Raw genomic sequence first — 13598 nt, 5'->3', positions numbered from 1 at the left:
GAGTACAAGAGTCACCAGGGTGCGGTGTTCAAGAGTCACCAGGGTGCTGAGTACAAGAGTCGGCCGGATGCAGAGTACAAGAGTCACCAGGGTGCGCAGTACAAGAGTCGCCAGGGTGCGGTGTACAAGAGTCAGCAGGGTGCAGAGTACAAGAGTCAGCCGGGTGCAGAGTACAAGAGTCACCAGGGTGCGGAGTACAAGAGTCGGCAGGGTGCAGAGTACAAGAGTCACCAGGGTGCAGAGTACAAGATTCGGCAGCGTGCAGAGTACAAGAGTCACGAGGGTGCGGAGTACAAGAGTCGGCAGGGTGCGGAGTACAAGAGTCAGCAGGGTGCAGAGTACAAGAGTCGGCCGGGTGCAGAGTACAAGAGACACCAGGGTGCGGAGTACAAGAGTCAGCAGGGTGCGGAGTACAAGAGTCACCAGGGTGAAGAGTACAAGAGTCGGCCGGGAGCAGAGTACAAGAGTCACCAGTGTGCAGAGTACAAGAGTCACCAGGGTGCGGAGTACAAAAGTCACCAGGGTGCAGAGTACAAGAGTCGGCAGGGTGCAGAGTACAAGAGTCGGCAGGGTGCGGAGCACAAGAGCCACCAGGGTGTTGAGTACAGGAGTCGGCAGGGTGCGGAGTACAAGAGTCGGCAGGGTTCTGAGTACAAGAGTCACGAGGGTGCGGAGTACAAGAGTCGGCAGGGTGCGGAGTACAAGAGTCGGCAGTGTTCTGAGTACAAGAGTCACCAGGGTGCGGAGTCCAAGTGTCGGCAGGGTGCAGAGTACAAGAGTCCGCAGGGTGCTGAGTACAAGAGTGTCCAGGGTGCGGAGTATAAGAGTCGCCAGGGTGCGGAGTAGAAGAGTGTCCAGGGTGCGGAGTACAAGAGTCGCCAGGGTGCGGAGTACAAGAGTGTCCAGGGTGCGGAGTATAAGAGTCGGCAGGGTGCGGAGTACAAGAGTGTCCAGGGTGCAGAGTACAAGAGTGTCCAGGGTGCGGAGTACAAGAGTGTCCAGGGTGCAGAGTACATGAGTGTCCAGGGTGCGGAGTACAAGAGTCGGCAGGGTGCGGAGTACAAGAGTCGCCAGGGTGCGGAGTATAAGAGTCGCCAGGGTGCGGAGTACAAGAGTGTCCAGGGTGCAGAGTACAAGAGTCGCCAGGGTGCGGAGTACAAGAGTCACCAGGGTGCGGAGTACAAGAGTCGCCAGGGTGCGGAGTATAAGAGTCGCCAGGGTGCGGAGTACAAGAGTCGCCAGGGTGCGGAGTACAAGAGTCGCCAGGGTGCGGAGAACAAGAGTGTCCAGGGTGCGGAGAACAAGTGTCGGCAGGGTGCGGAGTACAAGAGTCGCCAGGGTGGGGAGTACAAGAGTCGCCAGGGTGCAGAGTACAAGAGTCGCCAGGGTGCGGAGTATAAGAGTGTCCAGGGTGCGGAGTACAAGAGTCGCCAGGGTGCAGAGTACAAGAGTCGCCAGGGTGCAGAGTACAAGAGTCGCCAGGGTGCGGAGTATAAGAGTCACCAGGGTGCGGATTACAAGATTCGGCAGGGTGCTGAGTACAAGAGTCGGCAGGGTGCGGAGTACAAGATTCGGCAGGGTGCTGAGTACAAGAGTCACCAGGGTGCGGAGTACAAGAGTCGGCAGGGTGCTGAGTACAAGAGTAACCAGGGTGCGGAGTACAAGAGTCGCCAGGGTGCTGAGTACAAGAGTAACCAGGGTGCGGAGTACAAGAGTCGCCAGGGTGCGGAGTACAAGAGTCACCAGGGTGCGGTGTTCAAGAGTCACCAGGGTGCTGAGTACAAGAGTCGGCCGGATGCAGAGTACAAGAGTCACCAGGGTACGCAGTACAAGAGTCGCCAGGGTGCGGTGTACAAGAGTCAGCAGGGTGCAGAGTACAAGAGTCAGCCGGGTGCAGAGTACAAGAGTCACCAGGGTGCGGAGTACAAGAGTCGGCAGGGTGCAGAGTACAAGAGTCACCAGGGTGCAGAGTACAAGATTCGGCAGCGTGCAGAGTACAAGAGTCACGAGGGTGCGGAGTACAAGAGTCGGCAGGGTGCGGAGTACAAGAGTCAGCAGGGTGCAGAGTACAAGAGTCGGCCGGGTGCAGAGTACAAGAGACACCAGGGTGCGGAGTACAAGAGTCAGCAGGGTGCGGAGTACAAGAGTCACCAGGGTGAAGAGTACAAGAGTCGGCCGGGAGCAGAGTACAAGAGTCACCAGTGTGCAGAGTACAAGAGTCACCAGGGTGCGGAGTACAAAAGTCACCAGGGTGCAGAGTACAAGAGTCGGCAGGGTGCAGAGTACAAGAGTCGGCAGGGTGCGGAGCACAAGAGCCACCAGGGTGTTGAGTACAGGAGTCGGCAGGGTGCGGAGTACAAGAGTCGGCAGGGTGCTGAGTACAAGTGTCACCAGGGTGCAGAGTACAAGAGTCGGCAGGGTGCGGAGTACAAGAGTCACCAGGGTGCGGAGTACAAGAGTCGCCAGGGTGCGGAGTACAAGAGTCAGCAGGGTGCTGAGTACAAAAGTCGCCAGGGTGCGGAGTACAAGAGTCGGCAGGGTGCTGAGTACAAGAGCCACCAGGGTGCTGAGTACAGGAGTCGGCAGGGTGCTGAGTACAAGAGTCACCAGGGTGCGGTGTTCAAGAGTCACCAGGGTGCTGAGTACAAGAGTCACCAGGGTGCAGAGTACAAGGGTCGGCAGGGTGCTGAGTACAAGAGTCACCAGGGTGCTGAGTACAAGAGTCACCAGGGTGCAGAGTACAACAGTCACCAGGGTGCAGAGTACAAGGGTCGGCAGGGTGCTGAGTACAAGAGTCACCAGGGTGCGGTGTACAAGAGTCGCCAGGGTGCTGAGTACAAGAGTCGGCAGGGTGCGGAGTACAAGAGTCGGCAGGGTGCTGAGTACAGGAGTCGGCAGGGTCCGGAGTACAAGAGTCGGCAGGGTTCTGAGTACAAGAGTCACGAGGGTGCGGAGTACAAGAGTCGGCAGGGTGCGGAGTACAAGAGTCGGCAGTGTTCTGAGTACAAGAGTCACCAGGGTGCGGAGTCCAAGTGTCGGCAGGGTGCAGAGTACAAGAGTCCGCAGGGTGCTGAGTACAAGAGTGTCCAGGGTGCGGAGTATAAGAGTCGCCAGGGTGCGGAGTAGAAGAGTGTCCAGGGTGCGGAGTACAAGAGTCGCCAGGGTGCGGAGTACAAGAGTGTCCAGGGTGCGGAGTATAAGAGTCGGCAGGGTGCGGAGTACAAGAGTGTCCAGGGTGCAGAGTACAAGAGTGTCCAGGGTGCGGAGTACAAGAGTGTCCAGGGTGCAGAGTACATGAGTGTCCAGGGTGCGGAGTACAAGAGTCGGCAGGGTGCGGAGTACAAGAGTCGCCAGGGTGCGGAGTATAAGAGTCGCCAGGGTGCGGAGTACAAGAGTGTCCAGGGTGCAGAGTACAAGAGTCGCCAGGGTGCGGAGTACAAGAGTCACCAGGGTGCGGAGTACAAGAGTCGCCAGGGTGCGGAGTATAAGAGTCGCCAGGGTGCGGAGTACAAGAGTCGCCAGGGTGCGGAGTACAAGAGTCGCCAGGGTGCGGAGAACAAGAGTGTCCAGGGTGCGGAGAACAAGTGTCGGCAGGGTGCGGAGTACAAGAGTCGCCAGGGTGGGGAGTACAAGAGTCGCCAGGGTGCAGAGTACAAGAGTCGCCAGGGTGCGGAGTATAAGAGTGTCCAGGGTGCGGAGTACAAGAGTCGCCAGGGTGCAGAGTACAAGAGTCGCCAGGGTGCAGAGTACAAGAGTCGCCAGGGTGCGGAGTATAAGAGTCACCAGGGTGCGGATTACAAGATTCGGCAGGGTGCTGAGTACAAGAGTCGGCAGGGTGCGGAGTACAAGATTCGGCAGGGTGCTGAGTACAAGAGTCACCAGGGTGCGGAGTACAAGAGTCGGCAGGGTGCTGAGTACAAGAGTAACCAGGGTGCGGAGTACAAGAGTCGCCAGGGTGCTGAGTACAAGAGTAACCAGGGTGCGGAGTACAAGAGTCGCCAGGGTGCGGAGTACAAGAGTCACCAGGGTGCGGTGTTCAAGAGTCACCAGGGTGCTGAGTACAAGAGTCGGCCGGATGCAGAGTACAAGAGTCACCAGGGTACGCAGTACAAGAGTCGCCAGGGTGCGGTGTACAAGAGTCAGCAGGGTGCAGAGTACAAGAGTCAGCCGGGTGCAGAGTACAAGAGTCACCAGGGTGCGGAGTACAAGAGTCGGCAGGGTGCAGAGTACAAGAGTCACCAGGGTGCAGAGTACAAGATTCGGCAGCGTGCAGAGTACAAGAGTCACGAGGGTGCGGAGTACAAGAGTCGGCAGGGTGCGGAGTACAAGAGTCAGCAGGGTGCAGAGTACAAGAGTCGGCCGGGTGCAGAGTACAAGAGACACCAGGGTGCGGAGTACAAGAGTCAGCAGGGTGCGGAGTACAAGAGTCACCAGGGTGAAGAGTACAAGAGTCGGCCGGGAGCAGAGTACAAGAGTCACCAGTGTGCAGAGTACAAGAGTCACCAGGGTGCGGAGTACAAAAGTCACCAGGGTGCAGAGTACAAGAGTCGGCAGGGTGCAGAGTACAAGAGTCGGCAGGGTGCGGAGCACAAGAGCCACCAGGGTGTTGAGTACAGGAGTCGGCAGGGTGCGGAGTACAAGAGTCGGCAGGGTGCTGAGTACAAGTGTCACCAGGGTGCAGAGTACAAGAGTCGGCAGGGTGCGGAGTACAAGAGTCACCAGGGTGCGGAGTACAAGAGTCGCCAGGGTGCGGAGTACAAGAGTCAGCAGGGTGCTGAGTACAAAAGTCGCCAGGGTGCGGAGTACAAGAGTCGGCAGGGTGCTGAGTACAAGAGCCACCAGGGTGCTGAGTACAGGAGTCGGCAGGGTGCTGAGTACAAGAGTCACCAGGGTGCGGTGTTCAAGAGTCACCAGGGTGCTGAGTACAAGAGTCACCAGGGTGCAGAGTACAAGGGTCGGCAGGGTGCTGAGTACAAGAGTCACCAGGGTGCTGAGTACAAGAGTCACCAGGGTGCAGAGTACAACAGTCACCAGGGTGCAGAGTACAAGGGTCGGCAGGGTGCTGAGTACAAGAGTCACCAGGGTGCGGTGTACAAGAGTCGCCAGGGTGCTGAGTACAAGAGTCGGCAGGGTGCGGAGTACAAGAGTCGGCAGGGTGCTGAGTACAGGAGTCGGCAGGGTCCGGAGTACAAGAGTCGGCAGGGTGCGGAGCACAAGAGTCACCAGGGTGCTGAGTACAGGAGTCGGCAGGGTGCGGAGTACAAGAGTCGGCAGGGTGCTGAGTACAAGAGTAACCAGGGTGCGGAGTACAAGAGTCGCCAGGGTGCTGAGTACAAGAGTCACCAGGGTGCGGAGTACAAGAGTCGGCAGGGTGCGGAGTACAAGATTCGGCAGGGTGCTGAGTACAAGAGTCGGCAGGGTGCGGAGTACAAGATTCGGCAGGGTGCTGAGTACAAGAGTCACCAGGGTGCGGAGTACAAGAGTCGGCAGGGTGCTGAGTACAAGAGTAACCAGGGTGCGGAGTACAAGAGTCGCCAGGGTGCTGAGTACAAGAGTAACCAGGGTGCGGAGTACAAGAGTCGCCAGGGTGCGGAGTACAAGAGTCACCAGGGTGCGGTGTTCAAGAGTCACCAGGGTGCTGAGTACAAGAGTCGGCCGGATGCAGAGTACAAGAGTCACCAGGGTGCGCAGTACAAGAGTCGCCAGGGTGCGGTGTACAAGAGTCAGCAGGGTGCAGAGTACAAGAGTCAGCCGGGTGCAGAGTACAAGAGTCACCAGGGTGCGGAGTACAAGAGTCGGCAGGGTGCAGAGTACAAGAGTCACCAGGGTGCAGAGTACAAGATTCGGCAGCGTGCAGAGTACAAGAGTCACGAGGGTGCGGAGTACAAGAGTCGGCAGGGTGCGGAGTACAAGAGTCAGCAGGGTGCAGAGTACAAGAGTCGGCCGGGTGCAGAGTACAAGAGACACCAGGGTGCGGAGTACAAGAGTCAGCAGGGTGCGGAGTACAAGAGTCACCAGGGTGAAGAGTACAAGAGTCGGCCGGGAGCAGAGTACAAGAGTCACCAGTGTGCAGAGTACAAGAGTCACCAGGGTGCGGAGTACAAAAGTCACCAGGGTGCAGAGTACAAGAGTCGGCAGGGTGCAGAGTACAAGAGTCGGCAGGGTGCGGAGCACAAGAGCCACCAGGGTGTTGAGTACAGGAGTCGGCAGGGTGCGGAGTACAAGAGTCGGCAGGGTGCAGAGTACAAGAGTCAGCAGGGTTCTGAGTACAAGAGTCACGAGGGTGCGGAGTACAAGAGTCGGCAGGGTGCGGAGTACAAGAGTCGGCAGTGTTCTGAGTACAAGAGTCACCAGGGTGCGGAGTCCAAGTGTCGGCAGGGTGCAGAGTACAAGAGTCCGCAGGGTGCTGAGTACAAGAGTGTCCAGGGTGCGGAGTATAAGAGTCGCCAGGGTGCGGAGTAGAAGAGTGTCCAGGGTGCGGAGTACAAGAGTCGCCAGGGTGCGGAGTACAAGAGTGTCCAGGGTGCGGAGTATAAGAGTCGGCAGGGTGCGGAGTACAAGAGTGTCCAGGGTGCAGAGTACAAGAGTGTCCAGGGTGCGGAGTACAAGAGTGTCCAGGGTGCAGAGTACATGAGTGTCCAGGGTGCGGAGTACAAGAGTCGGCAGGGTGCGGAGTACAAGAGTCGCCAGGGTGCGGAGTATAAGAGTCGCCAGGGTGCGGAGTACAAGAGTGTCCAGGGTGCAGAGTACAAGAGTCGCCAGGGTGCGGAGTACAAGAGTCACCAGGGTGCGGAGTACAAGAGTCGCCAGGGTGCGGAGTATAAGAGTCGCCAGGGTGCGGAGTACAAGAGTCGCCAGGGTGCGGAGTACAAGAGTCGCCAGGGTGCGGAGAACAAGAGTGTCCAGGGTGCGGAGAACAAGTGTCGGCAGGGTGCGGAGTACAAGAGTCGCCAGGGTGGGGAGTACAAGAGTCGCCAGGGTGCAGAGTACAAGAGTCGCCAGGGTGCGGAGTATAAGAGTGTCCAGGGTGCGGAGTACAAGAGTCGCCAGGGTGCAGAGTACAAGAGTCGCCAGGGTGCAGAGTACAAGAGTCGCCAGGGTGCGGAGTATAAGAGTGTCCAGGGTGCGGAGTACAAGAGTGTCCAGGGTGCGGAGTATAAGAGTCTCCAGGGTGCGGAGTACAAGAGTCACCAGGGTGCAGAGTACAAGTGTCGGCAGGGTGCGGAGTACAAGAGTCGCCAGGGTGTAGAGTACAAGAGTCGCCAGGGTGCAGAGTACAAGAGTCGCCAGGGTGCGGAGTATAAGAGTCTCCAGGGTGCGGAGTACAAGAGTCACCAGGGTGCAGAGTACAAGTGTCGGCAGGGTGCGGAGTACAAGAGTCGCCAGGGTGTAGAGTATAAGAGTCGCCAGGGTGCTGAGTACAAGAGTGTCCAGGGTGCAGAGTACAAGAGTCACCAGGGTGCGGAGTACAAGAGTGTCCAGGATGCGGAGTACAAGAGACAACAGGGTGCGGAGTACAAGCGTCACCAGGGTGCTGAGTACAAGAGTGTACAGGGTGCGGAGAACAAGAGTCCGCAGGGTGCTGAGTACAAGAGTCGCCAGGGTTCGGAGTAGAAGAGTGTCCAGGGTGCGGAGTACAAGAGTGTCCAGGGTGCAGAGTACAAGAGTCGGCTGGGTGCGGAGTATAAGAGTCGCCAGGGTGCGGAGTACAATAGTGTCCAGGGTGCGGAGTATAAGAGTCGCCAGGGTGCAGAGTACATGAGTGTCCAGGGTGCGGAGTACAAGAGTCGCCAGGGTGCTGAGTACAAGAGTGTCCAGGGTGCGGAGTTGAAGAGTGTCCAGGGTGCGGAGTACAAGAGTGTCCAGGGTGCGGAGTACAAGAGTCACCAGGGTGCAGAGTACAAGAGTCGCCAGGGTGCGGAGTACAAGAGTCGCCAGGGTGTAGAGTACAAGAGTCGCCAGGGTGCTGAGTACAAGAGTCAACAGGGTGCAGAGTACAAGATTCGGCCGCGTGCAGAGTACAAGAGTCACGAGGGTGCGGAGTACAAGAGTCGGCAGGGTGCGGAGTACAAGAGTCGGCAGTGTTCTGAGTACAAGAGTCACCAGGGTGCGGAGTCCAAGTGTCGGCAGGGTGCAGAGTACAAGAGTCCGCAGGGTGCTGAGTACAAGAGTGTCCAGGGTGCGGAGTATAAGAGTCGCCAGGGTGCGGAGTAGAAGAGTGTCCAGGGTGCGGAGTACAAGAGTCGCCAGGGTGCGGAGTACAAGAGTGTCCAGGGTGCGGAGTATAAGAGTCGGCAGGGTGCGGAGTACAAGAGTGTCCAGGGTGCAGAGTACAAGAGTGTCCAGGGTGCGGAGTACAAGAGTGTCCAGGGTGCAGAGTACATGAGTGTCCAGGGTGCGGAGTACAAGAGTCGGCAGGGTGCGGAGTACAAGAGTCGCCAGGGTGCGGAGTATAAGAGTCGCCAGGGTGCGGAGTACAAGAGTGTCCAGGGTGCAGAGTACAAGAGTCGCCAGGGTGCGGAGTACAAGAGTCACCAGGGTGCGGAGTACAAGAGTCGCCAGGGTGCGGAGTATAAGAGTCGCCAGGGTGCGGAGTACAAGAGTCGCCAGGGTGCGGAGTACAAGAGTCGCCAGGGTGCGGAGAACAAGAGTGTCCAGGGTGCGGAGAACAAGTGTCGGCAGGGTGCGGAGTACAAGAGTCGCCAGGGTGGGGAGTACAAGAGTCGCCAGGGTGCAGAGTACAAGAGTCGCCAGGGTGCGGAGTATAAGAGTGTCCAGGGTGCGGAGTACAAGAGTCGCCAGGGTGCGGAGTATAAGAGTGTCCAGGGTGCGGTGTACAAGATTCAGCAGGGTGCAGAGTACAAGAGTCACCAGGGCGCGCAGTAGAAGAGTTGGCAGGGTTCTGCGTACAAGAGTCGCCAGGGTGCGGTGTACAAGAGTCAGCAGGGTGCAGAGAACAAGAGTCGGCCAGGTGCAGAGTACAAGAGTCACCAGGGTGCGGAGTACAAGTGTCGGCAGGGTGCAGAGTACAAGAGTCGGCAGGGTGCTGAGTTACAAGAGTCACCAGGGTGCGGAATACAAGAGTCGGTAGGGTGCTGAGAACAATAGTCGGCAGGGTCCGGAGTACAAGAGTCGGCAGGGTTCTGCGTAAAAGAGTCGCCAGGGTGCGGTGTACAAGAGTCAGGAGGGTGCAGAGTACATGAGTCGGCCGGATGCAGAGTACAAGAGTCACCAGTGTGCGGAGTACAAGAGTCACCAGGGAGCAGAGTACAGGAGTCACCAGGGTGCAGAGTACAAGAGTCGGCAGGGTGCGGAGTACAAGAGTCGGCAGGGTGCTGAGTACAAGAGCCACCAGTGTGCTGAGTACAGGAGTCGGCAGGGTGCGGAGTACAAGAGTCGGCAGGGTGCTGAGTAGAAGAGCCACCAGTGTGCTGAGTACAGGAGTCGGCAGGGTGCTGAGTACAAGAGCCACCAGGGTGCGGAATACAAGAGTCGGTAGGGTGCTGAGAACAATAGTCGGCAGGGTCCGGAGTACAAGAGTCGGCAGGGTTCTGCGTAAAAGAGTCGCCAGTGTGCGGTGTACAAGAGTCAGGAGGGTGCAGAGTACATGAGTCGGCCAGATGCAGAGTACAAGAGTCACCAGGGTGCGCAGTACAAGAGTCGGCAGGGTTCTGCGTACAAGAGTCGCCAGGGTGCGGTGTACAAGATTCAGCAGGGTGCAGAGTACAAGAGTCAGACGGGTGCAGAGTACAAGTGCCACCAGGGTGCGGAGTACAAGAGTCGGCAGGGTGCAGAGTACAAGAGTCACCAGGGTGCGGAGTACAAGAGTCACCAGGGTGCAGAGTACAAGATTCGGCCGCGTGCAGAGTACAAGAGTCACGAGGGTGCGGAGTACAAGAGTCGGCAGGGTTCTGAGTTCAAAAGTCACGAGGGTGCGGAGTACAAGAGTCGGCAGGGTGCGGTGTACAAAAGTCGGCAGGGTGCGGAGTACAAGTTTCGGCAGGGTGCGGAGTATAAGAGTGTCCAGGGTGCGGAGTACAAGAGTGTACAGGATGCGGAGTACAAGAGTCAACAGGGTGCGGAGTACAAGAGTGTCCAGGGTGCGGAGTATAAGTGTCGGCAGAGTGCGGAGTACAAGAGTCGGCAGGGTGCGGAGTACAAGAGTCGGCCGGGTGCAGAGTAGAAGAGACACCAGGGTGCGGAGTACAAGAGTCAGCAGGGTGAAGAGTACAAGAGTCGGCCGGGTGCAGAGTACAAGAGTCACCAGGGTGCAGAGTACAAGAGTGTCCAGGGTGCGGAGTACAAGAGTCACCAGGGTGCAGAGTACAAGAGTCGGCAGGGTGCAGAGTACAAGAGTCGGCAGGGTGCGGAGTACAGGAGTCGGCAGGGTGCTGAGTACAAGTGTCACCAGGGTTCTGCGTACAAGAGTCGCCAGGGTGCGGTGTACAAGATTCAGCAGGGTGCAGAGTACAAGAGTCACCAGGGCGCGCAGTAGAAGAGTTGGCAGGGTTCTGCGTACAAGAGTCGCCAGGGTGCGGTGTACAAGAGTCAGCAGGGTGCAGAGTACAAGAGTCGGCCAGGTGCAGAGTACAAGAGTCACCAGGGTGCGGAGTACAAGTGTCGGCAGGGTGCAGAGTACAAGAGTCGGCAGGGTGCTGAGTACAAGAGTCACCAGGGTGCGGAATACAAGAGTCGGTAGGGTGCTGAGAACAATAGTCGGCAGGGTCCGGAGTACAAGAGTCGGCAGGGTTCTGCGTAAAAGAGTCGCCAGGGTGCGGTGTACAAGAGTCAGGAGGGTGCAGAGTACATGAGTCGGCCGGATGCAGAGTACAAGAGTCACCAGGGTGCGCAGTACAAGAGTCGGCAGGGTTTTGCGTACAAGAGTCGCCAGGGTGCGGTGTACAAGAGTCAGCAGGGTGCAGAGTACAAGAGTCAGCCGGGTGCAGAGTACAAGAGTCACCAGGGTGCGGAGAACAAGAGTCGGCAGGGTGCAGAGTACAAGAGTCACCAGGGTGCGGAGTACAAGAGTCACCAGGGTGCAGAGTACAAGATTCGGCCGCGTGCAGAGTACAAGAGTCACGAGGGTGCGGAGTACAAGAGTCGGCAGGGTTCTGAGTTCAAAAGTCACGAGGGTGCGGAGTACAAGAGTCGGCAGGGTGCGGTGTACAAGAGTCGGCAGGGTGTGGAGTACAAGTTTCGGCAGGGTGCGGAGTATAAGAGTGTCCAGGGTGCGGAGTACAAGAGTGTACAGGATGCGGAGTACAAGAGTCAACAGGGTGCGGAGTACAAGCGTCACCAGGGTGCTGAGTACAAGAGTGTACAGGGTGCGGAGAACAAGAGTCCGCAGGGTGCTGAGTACAAGAGTCGCCAGGGTGCGGAGTAGAAGAGTGTCCAGGGTGCGGAGTACAAGAGTGTCCAGGGTGCAGAGTACAAGAGTCGGCTGGGTGCGGAGTATAAGAGTCGCCAGGGTGCGGAGTACAATAGTGTCCAGGGTGCGGAGTATAAGAGTCGCCAGGGTGCAGAGTACATGAGTGTCCAGGGTGCGGAGAACAAGAGTCTCAAGGGTGCGGAGAACAAGTGTCGGCAGGGTGCGGAGTACAAGAGTCGCCAGGGTGGGGAGTACAAGAGTCGCCAGGGTGCAGAGTACAAGAGTCGCCATGGTGCGGAGTACAAGACTGTCCAGGGTGCGGAGTACAAGAGTCGCCAGGGTGCTGAGTACAAGAGTGTCCAGGGTGCGGAGTTGAAGAGTGTCCAGGGTGCGGAGTACAAGAGTGTCCAGGGTGCGGAGTACAAGAGTCACCAGGGTGCAGAGTACAAGAGTCGCCAGGGTGCGGAGTACAAGAGTCGCCAGGGTGTAGAGTACAAGAGTCGCCAGGGTGCTGAGTACAAGAGTCAACAGGGTGCAGAGTACAAGATTCGGCCGCGTGCGGAGTACAAGAGTCGGCAGGGTGCGGAGTACAAGAGTCGGCAGTGTTCTGAGTACAAGAGTCACCAGGGTGCGGAGTCCAAGTGTCGGCAGGGTGCAGAGTACAAGAGTCCGCAGGGTGCTGAGTACAAGAGTGTCCAGGGTGCAGAGTATAAGAGTCGCCAGGGTGCGGAGTAGAAGAGTGTCCAGGGTGCGGAGTACAAGAGTCGCCAGGGTGCGGAGTACAAGAGTGTCCAGGGTGCGGAGTATAAGAGTCGGCAGGGTGCGGAGTACAAGAGTGTCCAGGGTGCAGAGTACAAGAGTGTCCAGGGTGCGGAGTACAAGAGTGTCCAGGGTGCAGAGTACATGAGTGTCCAGGGTGCGGAGTACAAGAGTCGGCAGGGTGCGGAGTACAAGAGTCGCCAGGGTGCGGAGTATAAGAGTCGCCAGGGTGCGGAGTACAAGAGTGTCCAGGGTGCAGAGTACAAGAGTCGCCAGGGTGCGGAGTACAAGAGTCACCAGGGTGCGGAGTACAAGAGTCGCCAGGGTGCGGAGTATAAGAGTCGCCAGGGTGCGGAGTACAAGAGTCGCCAGGGTGCGGAGTACAAGAGTCGCCAGGGTGCGGAGAACAAGAGTGTTCAGGGTGCGGAGAACAAGTGTCGGCAGGGTGCGGAGTACAAGAGTCGCCAGGGTGGGGAGTACAAGAGTCGCCAGGGTGCAGAGTACAAGAGTCGCCAGGGTGCGGAGTATAAGAGTGTCCAGGGTGCGGAGTACAAGAGTCGCCAGGGTGCAGAGTACAAGAGTGTCCAGGGTGCGGAGTACAAGAGTCGCCAGGGTGCGGAGTACAAGAGTGTCCAGGGTGCAGAGTACATGAGTGTCCAGGGTGCGGAGTACAAGAGTCGGCAGGGTGCGGAGTACAAGAGTCGCCAGGGTGCGGAGTATAAGAGTCGCCAGGGTGCGGAGTACAAGAGTGTCCAGGGTGCAGAGTACAAGAGTCGCCAGGGTGCGGAGTACAAGAGTCACCAGGGTGCGGAGTACAAGAGTCGCCAGGGTGCGGAGTATAAGAGTCGCCAGGGTGCGGAGTACAAGAGTCGCCAGGGTGCGGAGTACAAGAGTCGCCAGGGTGCGGAGAACAAGAGTGTCCAGGGTGCGGAGAACAAGTGTCGGCAGGGTGCGGAGTACAAGAGTCGCCAGGGTGGGGAGTACAAGAGTCGCCAGGGTGCAGAGTACAAGAGTCGCCAGGGTGCGGAGTATAAGAGTGTCCAGGGTGCGGAGTACAAGAGTCGCCAGGGTGCAGAGTACAAGAGTCGCCAGGGTGCAGAGTACAAGAGTCGCCAGGGTGCGGAGTATAAGAGTGTCCAGGGTGCGGAGTACAAGAGTGTCCAGGGTGCGGAGTATAAGAGTCTCCAGGGTGCAGAGTACAAGAGTCACCAGGGTGCAGAGTACAAGTGTCGGCAGGGTGCGGAGTACAAGAGTCGCCAGGGTGTAGAGTACAAGAGTCGCCAGGGTGCAGAGTACAAGAGTCGCCAGGGTGCGGAGTATAAGAGTCTCCAGGGTGCGGAGTACAAGAGTCACCAGGGTGCAGAGTACAAGTGTCGGCAGGGTGCGGAGTACAAGAGTCGCCAGGGTGTAGAGTATAAGAGTCGCCAGGGTGCTGAGTACAAGAGTGTCCAGGGTGCAGAGTACAAGAGTC

This window comes from Hypanus sabinus, chromosome 21 (assembly GCF_030144855.1).
Source record: "Hypanus sabinus isolate sHypSab1 chromosome 21, sHypSab1.hap1, whole genome shotgun sequence".
Lineage (NCBI taxonomy): Eukaryota > Metazoa > Chordata > Chondrichthyes > Myliobatiformes > Dasyatidae > Hypanus > Hypanus sabinus.
This window is presented reverse-complemented; position numbering follows the sequence as displayed.